This window comes from Taudactylus pleione, unplaced genomic scaffold (assembly GCF_031769625.1).
Source record: "Taudactylus pleione unplaced genomic scaffold, aTauple2 ptg000176l, whole genome shotgun sequence".
Classification (NCBI taxonomy): Eukaryota; Metazoa; Chordata; class Amphibia; order Anura; family Myobatrachidae; genus Taudactylus; species Taudactylus pleione.
The window spans coordinates 7,188,127-7,206,074 of record NW_028284578.1 but is presented as its reverse complement, the minus strand read 5'-3'; positions in this window follow the sequence as shown (position 1 = coordinate 7,206,074).

Below are 17,948 nucleotides of genomic sequence, written 5' to 3'. Positions count from 1 at the left end.
GGATCATAAACTAAACCAAAACTGACAAATATATCCATGCACATGCCTTAGTTGGCAGGGTGATTTCACAATATTAATAAGTATATAAGCAGCATTATCTCAAAATCCCATTCCAACAACTATCTATGCAACGCTTTATAGAGTAATAAAATATGTCATGCATATTAGTCCCTACCCCATTGGAGCTTACAGACTAAATTTCCTAATCCACAAGCACTCACACACACACTTACATACTGTATTGTATAAATATGGTAGGGTGATTTTGCCCTATAACAAAGAGGACAAATTGGGTAATCACAAGAGCCCTTTCCAACAATTTATGCAATGTTATAAAGAGAATATGTCATTTATATTAGTCCCTGCCCCATTGGGGCTTACAGTCTAAAATTCATAATGCATAAACGTTCACACACAGTCCATAGCAAACATACATATTTTATAAAAATCCATGTATACCAGGAAGATATTATCACATCTCTACAGTCTAGAACTTGTGTCTATCCTGAGAGTTATCAGTAATTAATAATAATATTAATTACCTGTCTTGGGTCTACTACTCCTGTTGTTCTATCTTAATGATATGCTTTGTAGTAAAGATGACCTTGCAAAAGTCCAGAAATGCAGTTGTTTGGCTGTTGTCCTCACATTTTCATTCATGAAGAAGGCCCTCCTAAAAAAAATTAGAGGTGTGATAATATGTTCCTGATATACATGCATATCTATTCTTATTATTACTATGATTCTTTATTTATAATGCATAATTAATAAACACGATAATGTACAGAAAACACAAATCAACTATAAAAGTCCCTGCCCCAGAGGAGCTTACAGTCTAAATTCGCTAACAAAAAATCTCTGACAAAAACACAAATTTAGTGCTGCATAAATATTGTCAAAGGCCAATGCAGTCCCAGACCCAGATGTCACTTATTCTAGTCCAGTTAACAAGTTCATCAGTGCCAGGCAGTCTCCATCTTCAATGGTTCCAGTCCAGTTAACAAATTCACCAGTTCCAGTGTGGTCTACAGCGTCAACGCGTCTAGTCCAATAAAGAAGTCCACTGTTCCAGCCTGGTCTACAGTGTCAACGGTTAACAGCTACCAGTTCCAGATCAGGATCCAGCCCGGTCTGCAGTTCCAATCCGAGGAGCAAGTCCAGTTTTAGACAAGTTACCAGTACCAAGAATCCTTTGGGAGATTGCTCAAAAATCAGTTCTTAAAGAACATCTTATCAACCCGGTTCCCAGAGCTTTGTTTTATCGGTCCAAGCCCATTTACAGAGATACGCATTACTGGTCCCAGCCCATCTACAGTGATACGCATTAAAGGTCCTAGCCCGGCTACAGAGATATGTATTATCAGTCCCAGTCCTGTTCCAGAGATACCCATTTCCGGTTCCAGCCCGGTTAGAGAAATTTGAAGATCGATCCTAGCCCAGTTCCAGAGATACCCATTACCGGTCCCAGCACAGTTATAGAGATATGAATTATCAATCATAGCCCAGTTCCAAAGATATATATTACTGGTCCCAGACTTGTTCCAGAGCTACATGTTGCTGTCTCCAGCCCAGTTACGCAGATATGAATTACCAATCCCAGACCAATTCCAAAGATACGTATTACTTGTTCTGTAAGGTTATAGATATATGCATTGCTTTTTCCAGACCAGTTCTTCATCTGTTAGTATTTCTAGTCTGGTTCTTCATCTGTTAGTCCTAGTTCCTAAGAATCTCTTGTCTTCTGTTCCTTCATCTTCTTCCAGTGCCTACCTTTAGCAATACCCTCATAATTCACAATCAACTTCCATGTTCAGGACCTTCATTAGACCATCCAACTTCCTGCCTATAGTCTTTACCCCAACTCCTACTCTAGACCTAAGTCAGGGATCATAAACTAAACCAAAACTGACAAATATATCCTTGCACATGCCTTTAGTTGGCAGGGTGATTTCACAATATTAATAAGTATATAAGCAGCATTATCTCAAAATCCCATTCCAACAACTATCTATGCAATGCTTTATAGAGTAATAAAATATGTCATGCATATTAGTCCCTACCCCATTGGAGCTTACAGACTAAAATTCCTAATCCACAAGCACTCACACACACACTTACATACTGTATTGTATAAATATGGTAGGGTGATTTTGCCCTAAAACAAAGAGGACAAATTGGGTAATCACAAGAGCCCTTTCCAACAATTTATGCAATGTTATAAAGAGAATATGTCATTTATATTAGTCCCTGCCCCATTGGGGCTTACAGTCTAAAATTCATAATGCATAAACGTTCACACACAGTCCATAACAAACATACATATTTTATAAAAATCCATGTATACCAGGAAGATATTATCACATCTCTACAGTCTAGAACTTGTGTCTATCCTGAGAGTTATCAGTAATTAATAATAATATTAATTACCTGTCTTGGGTCTACTACTCCTGTTGTTCTATCTTAATGATATGCTTTGTAGTAAAGATGACCTTGCAAAAGTCCAGAAATGCAGTTGTTTGGCTGTTGTCCTCACATTTTCATTCATGAAGAAGGCCCTCCTAAAAAAAATTAGAGGTGTGATAATATGTTCCTGATATACATGCATATCTATTCTTATTATTACTATGATTCTTTCTTTATAATGCATAATTAATAAACACGATAATGTACAGAAAACACAAATCAACTATAAAAGTCCCTGCCCCAGAGGAGCTTACAGTCTAAATTCGCTAACAAAAAATCTCTGACAAAAACACAAATTTAGTGCTGCATAAATATTGTCAAAGGCCAATGCAGTCCCAGACCCAGATGTCACTTATTCTAGTCCAGTTAACAAGTTCATCAGTGCCAGGCAGTCTCCATCTTCAATGGTTCCAGTCCAGTTAACAAATTCACCAGTTCCAGTGTGGTCTACAGCGTCAACGCGTCTAGTCCAATAAAGAAGTCCACTGGTTCCAGCCTGGTCTACAGTGTCAACGGTTAACAGCTACCAGTTCCAGATCAGGATCCAGCCCGGTCTGCAGTTCCAATCCGAGGAGCAAGTCCAGTTTTAGACAAGTTACCAGTACCAAGAATCCTTTGGGAGATTGCTCAAAAATCAGTTGTTAAAGAACATCTTACCAACCCGGTTCCCAGAGCTTTGTTTTATCGGTCCAAGCCCATTTACAGAGATACGCATTACTGGTCCCAGCCCATCTACAGTGATACGCATTAAAGGTCCTAGCCCGGCTACAGAGATATGCATTATCAGTCCCAGTCCTGTTCCAGAGATACCCATTTCCGGTTCCAGCCCGGTTAGAGAAATTTGAAGATCGATCCTAGCCCAGTTCCAGAGATACCCATTACCGGTCCCAGCACAGTTATAGAGATATGAATTATCAATCATAGCCCAGTTCCAAAGATATATATTACTGGTCCCAGACTTGTTCCAGAGCTACATGTTGCTGTCTCCAGCCCAGTTACGCAGATATGAATTACCAATCCCAGACCAATTCCAAAGATACGTATTACTTGTTCTGTAAGGTTATAGATATAAGCATTGCTTTTTCCAGACCAGTTCTTCATCTGTTAGTATTTCTAGTCTGGTTCTTCATCTGTTAGTCCTAGTTCCTAAGAATCTCTTGTCTTCTGTTCCTTCATCTTCTTCCAGTGCCTACCTTTAGCAATACCCTCATAATTCACAATCAACTTCCATGTGCAGGACCTTCATTAGACCATCCAACTTCCTGCCTATAGCCTTTACCCCAACTCCTACTCTAGACCTAAGTCAGGGATCATAAACTAAACCAAAACTGACAAATATATCCTTGCACATGCCTTAGTTGGCAGGGTGATTTCACAATATTAATAAGTATATAAGCAGCATTATCTCAAAATCCCATTCCAACAACTATCTATGCAATGCTTTATAGAGTAATAAAATATGTCATGCATATTAGTCCCTACCCCATTGGAGCTTACAGACTAAAATTCCTAATCCACAAGCACTCACACACACACTTACATACTGTATTGTATAAATATGGTAGGGTGATTTCGCCCTATAACAAAGAGGACAAATTGGGTAATCACAAGAGCCCTTTCCAACAATTTATGCAATGTTATAAAGAGAATATGTCATTTATATTAGTCCCTGCCCCATTGGGACTTACAGTCTAAAATTCATAATGCATAAACGTTCACACACAGTCCATAACAAACATACATATTTTATAAAAATCCATGTATACCAGGAAGATATTATCACATCTCTACAGTCTAGAACTTGTGTCTATCCTGAGAGTTATCAGTAATTAATAATAATATTAATTACCTGTCTTGGGTCTACTACTCCTGTTGTTCTATCTTAATGATATGCTTTGTAGTAAAGATGACCTTGCAAAAGTCCAGAAATGCAGTTGTTTGGCTGTTGTCCTCACATTTTCAATCATGAAGAAGGCCCTCCTAAAAAAAATTAGAGGTGTGATAATATGTTCCTGATATACATGCATATCTATTCTTATTATTACTATGATTCTTTCTTTATAATGCATAATTAATAAACATGATAATGTACAGAAAACACAAATCAACTATAAAAGTCCCTGCCCCAGAGGAGCTTACAGTCTAAATTCACTAACAAAAAATCTCTGACAAAAACACAAATTTAGTGCTGCATAAATATTGTCAAAGGCCAATGCAGTCCCAGACCCAGATGTCACTTATTCTAGTCCAGTTAACAAGTTCATCAGTGCCAGGCAGTCTCCATCTTCAATGGTTCCAGTCCAGTTAACAAATTCACCAGTTCCAGTGTGGTCTACAGCGTCAACGCGTCTAGTCCAATAAAGAAGTCCACTGGTTCCAGCCTGGTCTACAGTGTCAACGGTTAACAGCTACCAGTTCCAGATCAGGATCCAGCCCGGTCTGCAGTTCCAATCCGAGGAGCAAGTCCAGTTTTAGACAAGTTACCAGTACCAAGAATCCTTTGGGAGATTGCTCAAAAATCAGTTGTTAAAGAACATCTTACCAACCCGGTTCCCAGAGCTTTGTTTTATCGGTCCAAGCCCATTTACAGAGATACGCATTACTGGTCCCAGCCCATCTACAGTGATACGCATTAAAGGTCCTAGCCCGGCTACAGAGATATGCATTATCAGTCCCAGTCCTGTTCCAGAGATACCCATTTCCGGTTCCAGCCCGGTTAGAGAAATTTGAAGATCGATCCTAGCCCAGTTCCAGAGATACCCATTACCGGTCCCAGCACAGTTATAGAGATATGAATTATCAATCATAGCCCAGTTCCAAAGATATATATTACTGGTCCCAGACTTGTTCCAGAGCTACATGTTGCTGTCTCCAGCCCAGTTACGCAGATATGAATTACCAATCCCAGACCAATTCCAAAGATACGTATTACTTGTTCTGTAAGGTTATAGATATAAGCATTGCTTTTTCCAGACCAGTTCTTCATCTGTTAGTATTTCTAGTCTGGTTCTTCATCTGTTAGTCCTAGTTCCTAAGAATCTCTTGTCTTCTGTTCCTTCATCTTCTTCCAGTGCCTACCTTTAGCAATACCCTCATAATTCACAATCAACTTCCATGTGCAGGACCTTCATTAGACCATCCAACTTCCTGCCTATAGCCTTTACCCCAACTCCTACTCTAGACCTAAGTCAGGGATCATAAACTAAACCAAAACTGACAAATATATCCTTGCACATGCCTTAGTTGGCAGGGTGATTTCACAATATTAATAAGTATATAAGCAGCATTATCTCAAAATCCCATTCCAACAACTATCTATGCAATGCTTTATAGAGTAATAAAATATGTCATGCATATTAGTCCCTACCCCATTGGAGCTTACAGACTAAAATTCCTAATCCACAAGCACTCACACACACACTTACATACTGTATTGTATAAATATGGTAGGGTGATTTCGCCCTATAACAAAGAGGACAAATTGGGTAATCACAAGAGCCCTTTCCAACAATTTATGCAATGTTATAAAGAGAATATGTCATTTATATTAGTCCCTGCCCCATTGGGACTTACAGTCTAAAATTCATAATGCATAAACGTTCACACACAGTCCATAACAAACATACATATTTTATAAAAATCCATGTATACCAGGAAGATATTATCACATCTCTACAGTCTAGAACTTGTGTCTATCCTGAGAGTTATCAGTAATTAATAATAATATTAATTACCTGTCTTGGGTCTACTACTCCTGTTGTTCTATCTTAATGATATGCTTTGTAGTAAAGATGACCTTGCAAAAGTCCAGAAATGCAGTTGTTTGGCTGTTGTCCTCACATTTTCAATCATGAAGAAGGCCCTCCTAAAAAAAATTAGAGGTGTGATAATATGTTCCTGATATACATGCATATCTATTCTTATTATTACTATGATTCTTTCTTTATAATGCATAATTAATAAACATGATAATGTACAGAAAACACAAATCAACTATAAAAGTCCCTGCCCCAGAGGAGCTTACAGTCTAAATTCACTAACAAAAAATCTCTGACAAAAACACAAATTTAGTGCTGCATAAATATTGTCAAAGGCCAATGCAGTCCCAGACCCAGATGTCACTTATTCTAGTCCAGTTAACAAGTTCATCAGTGCCAGGCAGTCTCCATCTTCAATGGTTCCAGTCCAGTTAACAAATTCACCAGTTCCAGTGTGGTCTACAGCGTCAACGCGTCTAGTCCAATAAAGAAGTCCACTGGTTCCAGCCTGGTCTACAGTGTCAACGGTTAACAGCTACCAGTTCCAGATCAGGATCCAGCCCGGTCTGCAGTTCCAATCCGAGGAGCAAGTCCAGTTTTAGACAAGTTACCAGTACCAAGAATCCTTTGGGAGATTGCTCAAAAATAAGTTCTTAAAGAACATCTTACCAACCCGGTTCCCAGAGCTTTGTTTTATCGGTCCAAGCCCATTTACAGAGATACGCATTACTGGTCCCAGCCCATCTACAGTGATACGCATTAAAGGTCCTAGCCCGGCTACAGAGATATGTATTATCAGTCCCAGTCCTGTTCCAGAGATACCCATTTCCGGTTCCAGCCCGGTTAGAGAAATTTGAAGATCGATCCTAGCCCAGTTCCAGAGATACCCATTACCGGTCCCAGCACAGTTATAGAGATATGAATTATCAATCATAGCCCAGTTCCAAAGATATATATTACTGGTCCCAGACTTGTTCCAGAGCTACATGTTGCTGTCTCCAGCTCAGTTACGCAGATATGAATTACCAATCCCAGACCAATTCCAAAGATACGTATTACTTGTTCTGTAAGGTTATAGATATATGCATTGCTTTTTCCAGACCAGTTCTTCATCTGTTAGTATTTCTAGTCTGGTTCTTCATCTGTTAGTCCTAGTTCCTAAGAATCTCTTGTCTTCTGTTCCTTCATCTTCTTCCAGTGCCTACCTTTAGCAATACCCTCATAATTCACAATCAACTTCCATGTGCAGGACCTTCACTAGACCATCCAACTTCCTGCCTATAGCCTTTACCCCAACTCCTACTCTAGACCTAAGTCAGGGATCATAAACTAAACCAAAACTGACAAATATATCCTTGCACATGCCTTAGTTGGCAGGGTGATTTCACAATATTAATAAGTATATAAGCAGCATTATCTCAAAATCCCATTCCAACATCTATCTATGCAATGCTTTATAGAGTAATAAAATATGTCACGCATATTAGTCCCTACCCCATTAGAGCTTACAGACTAAATTTCCTAATCCACAAGCACTCACACACACACTTACATACTGTATTGCATAAATATGGTAGGGTGATTTTGCCCTATAACAAAGAGGACAAATTGGGTAATCACAAGAGCCCTTTCCAACAATTTATGCAATGTTATAAAGAGAATATGTCATTTATATTAGTCCCTGCCCAATTGGGGCTTACAGTCTAAAATTCATAATGCATAAACGTTCACACACAGTCCATAGCAAACATACATATTTTATAAAAATCCATGTATACCAGGAAGATATTATCACATCTCTACAGTCTAGAACTTGTGTCTATCCTGAGAGTTATCAGTAATTAATAATAATATTAATTACCTGTCTTGGGTCTACTACTCCTGTTGTTCTATCTTAATGATATGCTTTGTAGTAAAGATGACCTTGCAAAAGTCCAGAAATGCAGTTGTTTGGCTGTTGTCCTCACATTTTCAATCATGAAGAAGGCCCTCCTAAAAAAAATTAGAGGTGTGATAATATGTTCCTGATATACATGCATATCTATTCTTATTATTACTATGATTCTTTCTTTATAATGCATAATTAATAAACATGATAATGTACAGAAAACACAAATCAACTATAAAAGTCCCTGCCCCAGAGGAGCTTACAGTCTAAATTCACTAACAATAAATCTTTGACAAAAACAGAAATTTAGTGCTGCATAAATATTGTCAAAGGCCAATGCAGTCCCAGACCCAGATGTCACTTATTCTAGTCCAGTTAACAAGTTCATCAGTGCCAGGCAGTCTCCATCTTCAATGGTTCCAGTCCAGTTAACAAATTCACCAGTTCCAGTGTGGTCTACAGCGTCAACGCGTCTAGTCCAATAAAGAAGTCCACTGGTTCCAGCCTGGTCTACAGTGTCAACGGTTAACAGCTACCAGTTCCAGATCAGGATCCAGCCCGGTCTGCAGTTCCAATCCAAGGAGCAAGTCCAGTTTTAGACAAGTTACCAGTACCAAGAATCCTTTGGGAGATTGCTCAAAAATCAGTTCTTAAAGAACATCTTACCAACCCGGTTCCCAGAGCTTTGTTTTACCGGTCCAAGCCCATTTACAGAGATATGCATTACTGGTCCCAGCCCATCTACAGTGATACGCATTAAAGGTCCTAGCCCGGCTACAGAGATATGCAATATCAGTCCCAGTCCTATTCCAGAGATACCCATTTCCGGTTCCAGCCCGGTTAGAGAAATATGAAGATCGATCCTAGCCCAGTTCCAGAGATACCCATTACCGGTTCCAGCACAGTTATAGAGATATGAATTATCAATCATAGCCCAGTTCCAAAGATATATATTACTGGTCCCAGACTTGTTCCAGAGCTACATGTTGCTGTCTCCAGCCCAGTTACGCAGATATGAATTACCAATCCCAGACCAATTCCAAAGATACGTATTACTTGTTCTGTAAGGTTATAGATATATGCATTGCTTTTTCCAGACCAGTTCTTCATCTGTTAGTATTTCTAGTCTGGTTCTTCATCTGTTAGTCCTAGTTCCTAAGAATCTCTTGTCTTCTGTTCCTTCATCTTCTTCCAGTGCCTACCTTTAGCAATACCCTCATAATTCACAATCAACTTTCATGTGCAGGACCTTCATTAGACCATCCAACTTCCTGCCTATAGTCTTTACCCCAACTCCTACTCTAGACCTAAGTCAGGGATCATAAACTAAACCAAAACTGACAAATATATCCTTGCACATGCCTTAGTTGGCAGGGTGATTTCACAATATTAATAAGTATATAAGCAGCATTATCTCAAAATCCCATTCCAACAACTATCTATGCAATGCTTTATAGAGTAATAAAATATGTCATGCATATTAGTCCCTACCCCATTGGAGCTTACAGACTAAAATTCCTAATCCACAAGCACTCACACACACACTTACATACTGTATTGTATAAATATGGTAGGGTGATTTTGCCCTAAAACAAAGAGGACAAATTGGGTAATCACAAGAGCCCTTTCCAACAATTTATGCAATGTTATAAAGAGAATATGTCATTTATATTAGTCCCTGCCCCATTGGGGCTTACAGTCTAAAATTCATAATGCATAAACGTTCACACACAGTCCATAACAAACATACATATTTTATAAAAATCCATGTATACCAGGAAGATATTATCACATCTCTACAGTCTAGAACTTGTGTCTATCCTGAGAGTTATCAGTAATTAATAATAATATTAATTACCTGTCTTGGGTCTACTACTCCTGTTGTTCTATCTTAATGATATGCTTTGTAGTAAAGATGACCTTGCAAAAGTCCAGAAATGCAGTTGTTTGGCTGTTGTCCTCACATTTTCATTCATGAAGAAGGACCTCCTAAAAAAAATTAGAGGTGTGATAATATGTTCCTGATATACATGCATATCTATTCTTATTATTACTATGATTCTTTCTTTATAATGCATAATTAATAAACACGATAATGTACAGAAAACACAAATCAACTATAAAAGTCCCTGCCCCAGAGGAGCTTACAGTCTAAATTCGCTAACAAAAAATCTCTGACAAAAACACAAATTTAGTGCTGCATAAATATTGTCAAAGGCCAATGCAGTCCCAGACCCAGATGTCACTTATTTTAGTCCAGTTAACAAGTTCATCAGTGCCAGGCAGTCTCCATCTTCAATGGTTCCAGTCCAGTTAACAAATTCACCAGTTCCAGTGTGGTCTACAGCGTCAACGCGTCTAGTCCAATAAAGAAGTCCACTGGTTCCAGCCTGGTCTACAGTGTCAACGGTTAACAGCTACCAGTTCCAGATCAGGATCCAGCCCGGTCTGCAGTTCCAATCCGAGGAGGAAGTCCAGTTTTAGACAAGTTACCAGTACCAAGAATCCTTTGGGAGATTGCTCAAAAATCAGTTGTTAAAGAACATCTTACCAACCCGGTTCCCAGAGCTTTGTTTTATCGGTCCAAGCCCATTTACAGAGATACGCATTACTGGTCCCAGCCCATCTACAGTGATACGCATTAAAGGTCCTAGCCCGGCTACAGAGATATGCATTATCAGTCCCAGTCCTGTTCCAGAGATACCCATTTCCGGTTCCAGCCCGGTTAGAGAAATTTGAAGATCGATCCTAGCCCAGTTCCAGAGATACCCATTACCGGTCCCAGCACAGTTATAGAGATATGAATTATCAATCATAGCCCAGTTTCAAAGATATATATTACTGGTCCCAGACTTGTTCCAGAGCTACATGTTGCTGTCTCCAGCCCAGTTACGCAGATATGAATTACCAATCCCAGACCAATTCCAAAGATACGTATTACTTGTTCTGTAAGGTTATAGATATAAGCATTGCTTTTTCCAGACCAGTTCTTCATCTGTTAGTATTTCTAGTCTGGTTCTTCATCTGTTAGTCCTAGTTCCTAAGAATCTCTTGTCTTCTGTTCCTTCATCTTCTTCCAGTGCCTACCTTTAGCAATACCCTCATAATTCACAATCAACTTCCATGTGCAGGACCTTCATTAGACCATCCAACTTCCTGCCTATAGCCTTTACCCCAACTCCTACTCTAGACCTAAGTCAGGGATCATAAACTAAACCAAAACTGACAAATATATCCTTGCACATGCCTTAGTTGGCAGGGTGATTTCACAATATTAATAAGTATATAAGCAGCATTATCTCAAAATCCCATTCCAACAACTATCTATGCAATGCTTTATAGAGTAATAAAATATGTCATGCATATTAGTCCCTACCCCATTGGAGCTTACAGACTAAAATTCCTAATCCACAAGCACTCACACACACACTTACATACTGTATTGTATAAATATGGTAGGGTGATTTTGCCCTATAACAAAGAGGACAAATTGGGTAATCACAAGAGCCCTTTCCAACAATTTATGCAATGTTATAAAGAGAATATGTCATTTATATTAGTCCCTGCCCCATTGGGACTTACAGTCTAAAATTCATAATGCATAAACGTTCACACACAGTCCATAACAAACATACATATTTTATAAAAATCCATGTATACCAGGAAGATATTATCACATCTCTACAGTCTAGAACTTGTGTCTATCCTGAGAGTTATCAGTAATTAATAATAATATTAATTACCTGTCTTGGGTCTACTACTCCTGTTCTATCTTAATGATATGCTTTGTAGTAAAGATGACCTTGCAAAAGTCCTGAAATGCAGTTGTTTGGCTGTTGTCCTCACATTTTCAATCATGAAGAAGGCACTCCTAAAAATAATTAGAGGTGTGATAATATGTTCCTGATATACATGCATATCTATTCTTATTATTACTATGATTCTTTCTTTATAATGCATAATTAATAAACATGATAATGTACAGAAAACACAAATCAACTATAAAAGTCCCTGCCACAGAGGAGCTTACAGTCTAAATACACTAACAAAAAATCTCTGACAAAAACACAAATTTAGTGATGCATAAATATTGTCAAAGGCCAATGCAGTCCCAGACCCAGATGTCACTTATTCTAGTCCAGTTAACAAGTTCATCAGTGCCAGGCAGTCTCCATCTTCAATGGTTCCAGTCCAGTTAACAAATTCACCAGTTCCAGTGTGGTCTACAGCGTCAACGCGTCTAGTCCAATAAAGAAGTCCACTGGTTCCAGCCTGGTCTACAGTGTCAACGGTTAACAGCTACCAGTTCCAGATCAGGATCCAGCCCGGTCTGCAGTTCCAATCCGAGGAGCAAGTCCAGTTTTAGACAAGTTACCAGTACCAAGAATCCTTTGGGAGATTGCTCAAAAATCAGTTGTTAAAGAACATCTTACCAACCCGGTTCCCAGAGCTTTGTTTTACCGGTCCAAGCCCATTTACAGAGATATGCATTACTGGTCCCAGCCCATCTACAGTGATACGCATTAAAGGTCCTAGCCCGGCTACAGAGATATGCAATATCAGTCCCAGTCCTATTCCAGAGATACCCATTTCCGGTTCCAGCCCGGTTAGAGAAATATGAAGATCGATCCTAGCCCAGTTCCAGAGATACCCATTACCGGTCCCAGCACAGTTATAGAGATATGAATTAACAATCATAGCCCAGTTCCAAAGATATATATTACTGGTCCCAGACTTGTTCCAGAGCTACATGTTGCTGTCTCCAGCCCAGTTACGCAGATATGAATTACCAATCCCAGACCAATTCCAAAGATACGTATTACTTGTTCTATAAGGTTATAGATATATGCATTGCTTTTTCCAGACCAGTTCTTCATCTGTTAGTATTTCTAGTCTGGTTCTTCATCTGTTAGTCCTAGTTCCTAAGAATCTCTTGTCTTCTGTTCCTTCATCTTCTTCCAGTGCCTACCTTTAGCAATACCCTCATAATTCACAATCAACTTCCATGTGCAGGACCTTCATTAGACCATCCAACTTCCTGCCTATAGTCTTTACCCCAACTCCTACTCTAGACCTAAGTCAGGGATCATAAACTAAACCAAAACTGACAAATATATCCTTGCACATGCCTTAGTTGGCAGGGTGATTTCACAATATTAATAAGTATATAAGCAGCATTATCTCAAAATCCCATTCCAACAACTATCAATGCAATGCTTTATAGAGTAATAAAATATGTCATGCATATTAGTCCCTACCCCATTGGAGCTTACAGACTAAAATTCCTAATCCACAAGCACTCACACACACACTTACATACTGTATTGTATAAATATGGTAGGGTGATTTTGCCCTAAAACAAAGAGGACAAATTGGGTAATCACAAGAGCCCTTTCCAACAATTTATGCAATGTTATAAAGAGAATATGTCATTTATATTAGTCCCTGCCCCATTGGGGCTTACAGTCTAAAATTCATAATGCATAAACGTTCACACACAGTCCATAACAAACATACATATTTTATAAAAATCCATGTATACCAGGAAGATATTATCACATCTCTACAGTCTAGAACTTGTGTCTATCCTGAGAGTTATCAGTAATTAATAATAATATTAATTACCTGTCTTGGGTCTACTACTCCTGTTGTTCTATCTTAATGATATGCTTTGTAGTAAAGATGACCTTGCAAAAGTCCAGAAATGCAGTTGTTTGGCTGTTGTCCTCACATTTTCATTCATGAAGAAGGCCCTCCTAAAAAAAATTAGAGGTGTGATAATATGTTCCTGATATACATGCATATCTATTCTTATTATTACTATGATTCTTTCTTTATAATGCATAATTAATAAACATGATAATGTACAGAAAACACAAATCAACTATAAAAGTCCCTGCCCCAGAGGAGCTTACAGTCTAAATTCACTAACAAAAAATCTCTGACAAAAACACAAATTTAGTGCTGCATAAATATTGTCAAAGGCCAATGCAGTCCCAGACCCAGATGTCACTTATTCTAGTCCAGTTAACAAGTTCATCAGTGCCAGGCAGTCTCCATCTTCAATGGTTCCAGTCCAGTTAACAAATTCACCAGTTCCAGTGTGGTCTACAGCGTCAACGCGTCTAGTCCAATAAAGAAGTCCACTGGTTCCAGCCTGGTCTACAGTGTCAACGGTTAACAGCTACCAGTTCCAGATCAGGATCCAGCCCGGTCTGCAGTTCCAATCCGAGGAGCAAGTCCAGTTTTAGACAAGTTACCAGTACCAAGAATCCTTTGGGAGATTGCTCAAAAATAAGTTCTTAAAGAACATCTTACCAACCCGGTTCCCAGAGCTTTGTTTTACCGGTCCAAGCCCATTTACAGAGATATGCATTACTGGTCCCAGCCCATCTACAGTGATACGCATTAAAGGTCCTAGCCCGGCTACAGAGATATGCAATATCAGTCCCAGTCCTATTCCAGAGATACCCATTTCCGGTTCCAGCCCGGTTAGAGAAATATGAAGATCGATCCTAGCCCAGTTCCAGAGATACCCATTACCGGTCCCAGCACAGTTATAGAGATATGAATTATCAATCATAGCCCAGTTCCAAAGATATATATTACTGGTCCCAGACTTGTTCCAGAGCTACATGTTGCTGTCTCCAGCCCAGTTATGCAGATATGAATTACCAATCCCAGACCAATTCCAAAGATACGTATTACTTGTTCTGTAAGGTTATAGATATATGCATTGCTTTTTCCAGACCAGTTCTTCATCTGTTAGTATTTCTAGTCTGGTTCTTCATCTGTTAGTCCTAGTTCCTAAGAATCTCTTGTCTTCTGTTCCCTCATCTTCTTCCAGTGCCTACCTTTAGCAATACCCTCATAATTCACAATCAACTTCCATGTGCAGGACCTTCATTAGACCATCCAACTTCCTGCCTATAGTCTTTACCCCAACTCCTACTCTAGACCTAAGTCAGGGATCATAAACTAAACCAAAACTGACAAATATATCCTTGCACATGCCTTAGTTGGCAGGGTGATTTCACAATATTAATAAGTATATAAGCAGCATTATCTCAAAATCCCATTCCAACAACTATCTATGCAATGCTTTATAGAGTAATAAAATATGTCATGCATATTAGTCCCTACCCCATTGGAGCTTACAGACTAAAATTCCTAATCCACAAGCACTCACACACACACTTACATACTGTATTGTATAAATATGGTAGGGTGATTTTGCCCTATAACAAAGAGGACAAATTGGGTAATCACAAGAGCCCTTTCCAACAATTTATGCAATGTTATAAAGAGAATATGTCATTTATATTAGTCCCTGCCCCATTGGGACTTACAGTCTAAAATTCATAATGCATAAACGTTCACACACAGTCCATAACAAACATACATATTTTATAAAAATCCATGTATACCAGGAAGATATTATCACATCTCTACAGTCTAGAACTTGTGTCTATCCTGAGAGTTATCAGTAATTAATAATAATATTAATTACCTGTCTTGGGTCTACTACTCCTGTTGTTCTATCTTAATGATATGCTTTGTAGTAAAGATGACCTTGCAAAAGTCCAGAAATGCAGTTGTTTGGCTGTTGTCCTCACATTTTCAATCATGAAGAAGGCCCTCCTAAAAAAAATTAGAGGTGTGATAATATGTTCCTGATATACATGCATATCTATTCTTATTATTACTATGATTCTTTCTTTATAATGCATAATTAATAAACACGATAATGTACAGAAATCACAAATCAACTATAAAAGTCCCTGCCCCAGAGGAGCTTACAGTCTAAATTCACTAACAAAAAATCTCTGACAAAAACACAAATTTAGTGCTGCATAAATATTGTCAAAGGCCAATGCAGTCCCAGACCCAGATGTCACTTATTCTAGTCCAGTTAACAAGTTCATCAGTGCCAGGCAGTCTCCATCTTCAATGGTTCAAGTCCAGTTAACAAATCCACCAGTTCCAGTGTGGTCTACAGCGTCAACGCGTCTAGTCCAATAAAGAAGTCCACTGGTTCCAGCCTGGTCTACAGTGTCAACGGTTAACAGCTACCAGTTCCAGATCAGGATCCAGCCCGGTCTGCAGTTCCAATCCGAGGAGCAAGTCCAGTTTTAGACAAGTTACCAGTACCAAGAATCCTTTGGGAGATTGCTCAAAAATCAGTTCTTAAAGAACATCTTACCAACCCGGTTCCCAGAGCTTTGTTTTACCGGTCCAAGCCCATTTACAGAGATACGCATTACTGGTCCCAGCCCATCTACAGTGATACGCATTAAAGGTCCTAACCCGGCTACAGAGATATGCAATATCAGTCCCAGTCCTATTCCAGAGATACCCATTTCCGGTTCCAGCCCGGTTAGAGAAATATGAAGATCGATCCTAGCCCAGTTCCAGAGATACCCATTACCGGTCCCAGCACAGTTATAGAGATATGAATTATCAATCATAGCCCAGTTCCAAAGATATATATTACTGGTCCCAGACTTGTTCCAGAGCTACATGTTGCTGTCTCCAGCCCAGTTACGCAGATATGAATTACCAATCCCAGACCAATTCCAAAGATACATATTACTTGTTCTGTAAGGTTATAGATATATGCATTGCTTTTTCCAGACCAGTTCTTCATCTGTTAGTATTTCGAGTCTGGTTCTTCATCTGTTAGTCCTAGTTCCTAAGAATCTCTTGTCTTCTGTTCCTTCATCTTCTTCCAGTGCCTACCTTTAGCAATACCCTCATAATTCACAATCAACTTCCATGTGCAGGACCTTCATTAGACCATCCAACTTCCTGCCTATAGCCTTTACCCCAACTCCTACTCTAGACCTAAGTCAGGGATCATAAACTAAACCAAAACTGACAAATATATCCTTGCACATGCCTTAGTTGGCAGGGTGTTTTCACAATATTAATAAGTATATAAGCAGCATAATCTCAAAATCCCATTCCAACAACTATCTATGCAATGCTTTATAGAGTAATAAAATATGTCATGCATATTAGTCCCTACCCCATTGGAGCTTACAGACTAAAATTCCTAATCCACAAGCACTCACACACACACTTACATATTGTATTGTATAAATATGGTAGGGTGATTTTGCCCTATAACAAAGAGGACAAATTGGGTAATCACAAGAGCCCTTTCCAACAATTTATGCAATGTTATAAAGAGAATATGTCATTTATATTAGTCCCTGCCCCATTGGGGCTTACAGTCTAAAATTCATAACGCATAAACGTTCACACACAGTCCATAACAAACATACATATTTTATAAAAATCCATGTATACCAGGAAGATATTATCACATCTCTACAGTCTAGAACTTGTGTCTATCCTGAGAGTTATCAGTAATTAATAATAATATTAATTACCTGTCTTGGGTCTACTACTCCTGTTGTTCTATCTTAATGATATGCTTTGTAGTAAAGATGACCTTGCAAAAGTCCAGAAATGCAGTTGTTTGGCTGTTGTCCTCACATTTTCAATCATGAAGAAGGCCCTCCTAAAAAAAATTAGAGGTGTGATAATATGTTCCTGATATACATGCATATCTATTCTTATTATTACTATGATTCTTTCTTTATAATGCATAATTAATAAACACGATAATGTACAGAAATCACAAATCAACTATAAAAGTCCCTGCCCCAGAGGAGCTTACAGTCTAAATTCACTAACAAAAAATCTCTGACAAAAACACAAATTTAGTGCTGCATAAATATTGTCAAAGGCCAATGCAGTCCCAGACCCAGATGTCACTTATTCTAGTCCAGTTAATAAGTTCATCAGTGCCAGGCAGTCTCCATCTTCAATGG